This window comes from Alligator sinensis, unplaced genomic scaffold (genome assembly GCF_000455745.1).
Source record: "Alligator sinensis unplaced genomic scaffold, ASM45574v1 scaffold65_3, whole genome shotgun sequence".
Taxonomy (NCBI): Eukaryota; Metazoa; Chordata; order Crocodylia; family Alligatoridae; genus Alligator; species Alligator sinensis.
This window is the reverse complement of record NW_005842203.1, coordinates 1197206-1204401: the sequence shown is the minus strand read 5'-3', so window position 1 is coordinate 1204401 and position 7196 is coordinate 1197206. Positions and strand designations below refer to the sequence as shown.

Genomic DNA, 7196 nt, shown 5'->3' with positions numbered 1-7196 from the left:
CAAATCAGAGTTAATTGTTATGAAGTCTTAACTACTTGCAAGTTATTGAATTTTAAATAAATATTATTCATGGCAACAACCAGTGTAGAGACAATCTTTCTGAACATTATCAGAACAAAAGAAGGACACATTTGTGAAAGGTTTAAGCAATAGTATGTTTGAGGGAAATTTTAAAATAATAAAATAGGGATTACCTCTTTCAGACCCCAAAAAGAACAGTGATATTATTTTAAATGAATTTAGTTCGTATGACAAATGCTGGATTTTCTTCCATAAAATGTAAACTCTTGTATTTAATATCCGCAGATTGTGTACAGAAAAGAAGTGGCATTGTAAGATTTCTCCTACTACCTGACCCATATACCTTATCTGCAACATGGAAAAACATAGTCTATTTGGCTGACACAGGACAGACATGAGAACTTAAAAGGGTATGGAAAATAAACTATCACCTAGGCTTACGAATTCTTGATGTGGGCATTTCTTGGGACAAGTGCTAGGAAAAGAGAAAAATAGTAGTGACCAATAGTGACCAATCTATTTGTACCATTATTTTGTTCCTAAAGATGAAAAAAATCTTCACTTTCTTGCTGGCTTCCTAAATCATACAGTCTTCCTAAACAGAAAAATACATGTACATATTCTGACCCAGAAACATGTAACTTCTTAGCTTCACACTCATGAGGTGGCAAGAACTGCTTTAGTATTCTGTTTGGGACCATACAATAACATGTACTGTCACCAGAAACATTACATCTGGTGCATCTACTTTCATTTTTTCAGTTACTAACAGTTTTGGTGCATGGGGTAAGGCATTATATTGTGTGTTAAGATTTATTTTTCAATAGGAAATTTACATACACAAAGCTGGAGCAAATCTGCTCTCATCCCTTTCCATATTAAAGGTAAACAAACAAACAAACAATGTGTTTTAGCCCTTAATCTCTTTAAGGGCCAAAACTATGGAGCAGTTCTACCTTCCCTTCCAGAAAAATGCAGGCCTGTTGCCAGCATAGTGATTTTTATCATAAATTGTCTGATGACATTTTTGGCAACTTCTGAAGGTCTGCCTAGCAACATCTAGTGCCTTTTTTGTATTTGCCTGGCAAATTTTTGCTTTCAAGTAATGCTGTTTTCTGATGCAAACATTTGACAGTATGTCAGTGTAGTAGTTCTTTTACAACAAGAAGTGAAATTTAACATGGAAAAGTGAACTATATCAAAATAATTTTTAAAAGTGAGACCCTGATTCAGCAAATCTTGTAAGTACATGCTAAGTCCCATTGACTTTGATGAGCACGCACTTAAGTTCTTTGCCAAAACTTAAGTGGTAAAAAGATTAGTTAGATAGAGAAGACTCTTACTTCTCACGTCTCCCTGGAACTAATCAAAGCATATCATAGTATCGTATTCAGGTTGCGTGCTGAAAAGGAGATTAGGACCCAAGTACATGAGATACTTAAAGCTCTTGTACCTCAGTGTAACTTTTAATGTGCACATATGAGGCACTTGTACATGTGACAAAATTGGCCTTTGAAGTGGCTTACTTGCCCTTTTGTACTGCTTTAATGGCATCACTGTTTACACCTGCAGCAGCATATTTTGTTTTAATTTGTCACACTGTACACGTGCAGCAGTGTATTTCACTTTAAATGACTTTGTTACATAGCAAAGTAAAACGCATTTGATGTATTTTAGTTTGCTAAGTAACAAATTGCAACAGTGCATGGGGCACTGGAAGCTCCGGTGTGCTCAGGGAAGCTTGGGCTTGGTAGGCTTCGAGCACCCCATGCACTGTTCCCACCTCCTTCTCCAGCCACCAGCATACCCCCTGCCCTTCTGCCACCTTCCCGCACTGCCCCAGGGGAAAGCCAGCCCATTTCTAGGTTGTTCCAGGTGACAGGAAGACGGCGGGCACAGTGCACAGGGTGCTGGAAGCCTTCCAGTGCCCCATGCACTGTGCCCCATGCACAGGCTTCCAGTGCCCCATGCACTGTTGGATCCAGTGGGTGTTGCCTGCAACCTGGTGGCAGCTCATGTGGGCAGGCTCTGCCAAGAAATAATAATAATTAAAAAATTAGAGGCCTAGGTTTGTGGGTTTCCCTCCCCCCCCCCCGAAGAGCCTGCCTGCCTCTCCTGTGGCTGGGGGATAGGCTGCCAGTGGGCCAAGTGGTCCCTGAGCTGTTGGGGGCCCTGGACCTTCCCTCCATGGTGGCGATATCCCCCAGAAAGAACCTGCCTGCTAGCTGCCCACCCAGGAAGTTCCAGGGACTGCTGCCGTGGAAGAAAGTACCAGGGCCCCCTGAAGCTCAGGGGCCACTTGGCTCACCAGCAGCTCACCCCCCAGCCACAAGAGAGATGGGAAGGCTCCAGGAGGGAGGGGTACAGGGGAAAGGGATCAGGATCCTTGCTGCTTTTTTTCTTTTTTTTCTCAGTGGAGCCTGCCCATGAGAGCTGTGGCCAGGTCATGCAGTCCCTGAGCTGCAAGGGGTGAGGCTGGTCCTTCCCTCTACAGTGGCAGTGCCCCATGGGACTGTCCAGGTGGAGTGCTAGTGGGAGGGTGCTGCTTGGGGGCCACCGCTGCTATAAAGGGAAGATCCAGGGCCCCCCACAGCTCAGGGCCCATGGGTAGCTCACCCTCCAGCTGTGGGAGAGGTAAGCAGACTCCAAGAAATAAGAAAAAGGATCAGGCCCCTCACCACTTTTTTTGTTTTTTTTCTGGCAGAGCCTGCCCACAGTGACAGGGGTGGGAAGGTGAGCTGGCAGGGGGCCATCACTGTTCTGTCACAATTAAAAACCCACACAGTTAATCAACACAGTTAAAAACCCACTGTTTCAATGTAGGGAGAACTAGACCACCGTCACGTTTACAAGTGGCCATGATTTTGTTCCAAGATTTCAAAATATTTTCGCATCTACAAAATGCCTACTTATGGAATAAATATGCTTGTTCCTACCTGTGGGTGCTTTATTCATACTACCTTTTTCTCAGTTTATGTATGTGGTGGCTCCAGATGCATAGAAAATATATGGAGTGTGAAAAAAGAGAATGATGAATGTATGTAACTTAAATTTAAAAAAAAATTCACAATTTTTTTATTTTTGTAAATGGGGAATTTTTAGAAATAATAGGCTTCTTTCATTTCCCTTTCCCCCTTCTTTCCCTCAAAAGAGTAAAAATGTGACCAGCAGAACTGCAAGCTTTCCAATACCTCTCCATCAATCTATATCTAATCCATTCTGGAGGAACTATAACTAAATAAGGAGCTTTTATAATTCCCATTAATCTCTTTAGTCCTTGGTTTTTTCTCTAAGAATGACATTTTTTTGTGATGTGTTTACGCATCTGCTAGGACCTGCAAGTGCTGTTCAACACCACTGAGATCACAAGATTTATGACTCTTGCCTGACCATAAAATCATAGAAAATTAGGGTTGGAAGGGACCTCAGGAGGTCATCTAGTCCAACCCCTGCTCCAAGTAGGAGCACCCCCAACTATATCCCTGCCCAAGGCTTTGTCTAGCCAGGTCTTAAAAATGTCCAAGGATGGAGATTCTACAACCTCTCTGCATAGCCTCTTCCAGTGCTTTACTACTCCCCTTGTGAGGAAAAAAGGGTTTTTTCCCCTAATATCTAACCTAAACTTCCCTTGCTGAAACTGGAGACCGTTGCTCCTTGTTTTCTCATCAGCCACCTCTGAGAACAGCCTAACTCCATCCCCTTTGGAACCCCCCTTCAGGTAGTTGAAGGCTGCCATGAAATCCCATCTCAGGTTTCACTTCTCCAGACTAAATAAGCCCAGTTCCCTCAGTCTCTCCTCAGAAGTCATGTACCCTATCCTGTAACCATTTTTGTTGCCTTCTTCTGGACTCTCTCCAATTTGTCTACATCCTTTCTGTAGTGGGGGAGATGGTGGCAGGGAAAACTGCACACAGTACTCCAGGTGTAGCCTCGCCAGTGCTGAATAAAGGGGAAGAATAATTTCCCTCCATCTGCTGGCAGCACTTCTACTAATGCAGCCTAGTATTCTGTTAGTCTTCTTGGCAACAAGGGCACACTGTTGATTCATATGCAGCTTATTGTCCACTGTAACCCCCAGGTCCTCTTCTACAGAACTGCTGCTTAATAAGTTGGTCCACAGCCTGAACCAGTGCATGGGATTGTTCTATCCTAAGTGCAGGACTTTGTCCTTGATGTGAATCAGCATACTAAAAGTGGAGAAACTCATTTTTGGGTCACCAATCCTTTCTATTTATGAAAACACACACACATACTTTCACAGAGTATGTGTATAATGATATGAAAGTGTCACCCATTAAATGCCTGCATTATTCACTTAACTAGCAAGAGATAAAAAAGGCAGCTAAAATTTCAATATAGCATACATTATTGACTATCATGATAGACAGCTGTCCAAGTACCTAAACTGAATTATTTTCATTAACAGGGTTTAAAAGGTCTGTGCTTTCAGAAGAATTAAATACACTTAATCTGCATCATCAGCATTAAGCCTTAATCTATTGTAAGAGATAAAAATTCTGGTACTTGATTCTTAGATAAACCAGAACACTTTCAGGATGATGGGATAAGGGTAGAAAAAGAAGACATGCCCTTCAAGCATAAAATTAAGGCCCTGAACTATTGTTGCATCTGAGCCCATGATGACTCCTCTTTATGGTAAGCAGTTGAAATGTCAGAAGAAAATCATAGGTTGGCTTTAGTGCAGAATCTTAAATTAAGTGAGATAAACCCTTTTGAAGTATAAACTTATAATTTTAATTTGTGACTCTCTTTATTTCATATCACAGCCTCAGGAAACCTTCTTTTACATTGTGAACATTACCTGCTATCTGATCTGCCTTTAAATGAGCTTTCATTTGTTCCAGAGGGACCAGCACAGGATCTTCTTGATTTTGTTAGCCAACAATTGTAAAGTATTATTAAAGTAATTATTATTTTTTAAATTTAATTGTTTATCAACAGTACCCAGAAGACCACATAAACTACCTTCTGCAATTCAATGTAATCAGATACAAGGAAATATCTCTTGAAGACATGATAAAACAATATTTTAGTACTAGAATTGCTCTTATGTTTATTTCTGTATTATAATGACAGACAAAAATGGGTTTTGAGCAAAATTGTAATAAAACAGCATCCAAAATAAAAGAATGTAGTTGATGTGATATAATATTTACTGTATCAATGCAATTATACTGATATGAGCAGTGCTTTTATTTATTTCAAGTTCGCTGGAAAATTGTAACAACACAGGGTATTAGATTAGTACGTGCATTACTGTGCATCAGGAAGTATATTGTAGTATATCATATTAGTATATGTGTTCTATTTGTTAATCACATTAGAATAGCGTATTTTATCACATGCATATTTATCAACCTAGTAAAATACACTAGGCTACTTGGTATAGCGCAGTTATTGCTCTGTGGGGTCAGGCCAACTCTCAGGATCTCAATATTGTGCTGTTAGGAGGGCGTGGTGTACAATTGCACATGCACACACTCAAAAATCAATTAGGTGTGCGCACACACACACACACACTAGGTGCATACACACACTCTAGGTATATGCATCCCCACCAAGTGTGCACACACACATTACCAATTCAGGCACATACACATCCAAACTTACCAGCCTAGGCACATGCACACCTATCACTAATTCAAACACCTACACATACTATACAGACCAAAAGAAATTAGACCAGAATCAATTACCAATACCTGCACACCCAATACATATACACAGCTCACTAATTTGTATATCATGTACACAGTGGCATACGTGTATATCAGTTCACATATATACCACTCACCTACACATACACACAGGTGAGTTCCTAACTTGGGTGTTGTGGTGTGTATGTATGTGCTTGGTGTACTTTGGATACCTGGAGGAAGATTAAGGTAAGAGAGAGAGAGTGAAAGCATAGGGGGTGAAAGTCACTGGGACTGGGATTAGAACCGGTTAACTAGAAAGATAGCTCAGCTGAAGAGCTGAGGCTCGGGGTTACTTTAGGTTACTGCTGGTGGAGACTGAGATGAAAGTTGCCGGTACCCGGATTAGAATTGGCTGACTGGAGGGAAGTTGGGGTAACTTAAGGTTAATTGGTGTTAATTGAAAGCAGAAAGCCAGCAGTGCAAAGGAGCAATACCAGGGAGAAGCCCAGAGGCTGGAGCCGGAGCAAGGAGGCTACAGGGGAGCCGAGAGGTACGTAGGAAGAGGAAAACTGGGAACGGGGCTGCGGGGATTGGGGAGGCTGGAGAACACAGAGAGAGAGAGAATTAAAGAGAAGGCAGAGAGAGAGAGGGTAGAGGTGGCAAAAGGCAAAAAGTGGCAGGAACAGGGCTGAGAGCCTGCAAAAAGCAACAGGGCTAAGAGCCTGCAGAAAAGGGACAGAGAGGAGGCAAAAAGTTCGGGAACAGATCTGAGAGCCGAGAGGGAGAGAGAGAGAGAGAGAGACAGAGACCTGAATGTAAGATACGGAAGGGACTGGAGCTTAGTAAAACACATCCCAACTCGGGATTACAAATGATAGTGGTTTTACTGAACAGGGGAGATGGTGACATATTTTATTGGTTCCTTTGTACCCTCACACACACACACACACACACACACACACACACACACACACAGAGACAATGGCAGCAGGGGCTAAAGAGGCTTGGTGCAGGGGCTGAAGTCCAGGAGGAGAGAGAGAGAGTCCAAATTGGAGGAGGAATTATGCAGGTGATATCTACCTATCCCAGGCTGAAAGTGGGTCTTCAATGGCCAGTCGGGGTCTCCTTCAGCTCGGTGTTGTTGCCAGGAGGGCCTCTGGAATGGATAGGCGGTGTGACGTGGAGCTGTTCTGGTCCAGATGGAAATGGCATTCCCAAGGAGTCAGTCTTCACTACCCCTTTTTATAGGGCAGACTACCTATGATCTCCTATGGGGAGGTTCTGTCCAGGCAAGGTCAGTCCTGTTCCAGAACATTCCAGGTGTTCATACTGAGCATGTGCAGCCTTGGCACAGTGGTGGGTTGTCTCATCTTTTGGTTCTTGAATACTGATGGTGGTTCCAAGGGCTGGGTCGTTGGTCCAGGTATTGGTGTTGATGGTTTGGTCATTCAGAGGGAGCTATTTTTAGACCTACTGCCATTGTCTCTCAAGCACCCTCATTCATCCCTATTCATT

The 7196-nt window shown here is 42.6% G+C and overlaps 1 long non-coding RNA gene across 1 annotated transcript; it reads left to right on the top strand.

Moving 5' to 3' along the window:
* Nucleotides 1-325: 325 nt before the first annotated feature.
* LOC102377112 lies at nt 326-5168 on the top strand. Its single transcript, XR_324186.3, has 2 exons — nt 326-431; nt 4809-5168. It is a non-coding gene; the product is annotated as an uncharacterized LOC102377112 (long non-coding RNA).
* Nucleotides 5169-7196: the final 2028 nt, after the last annotated feature.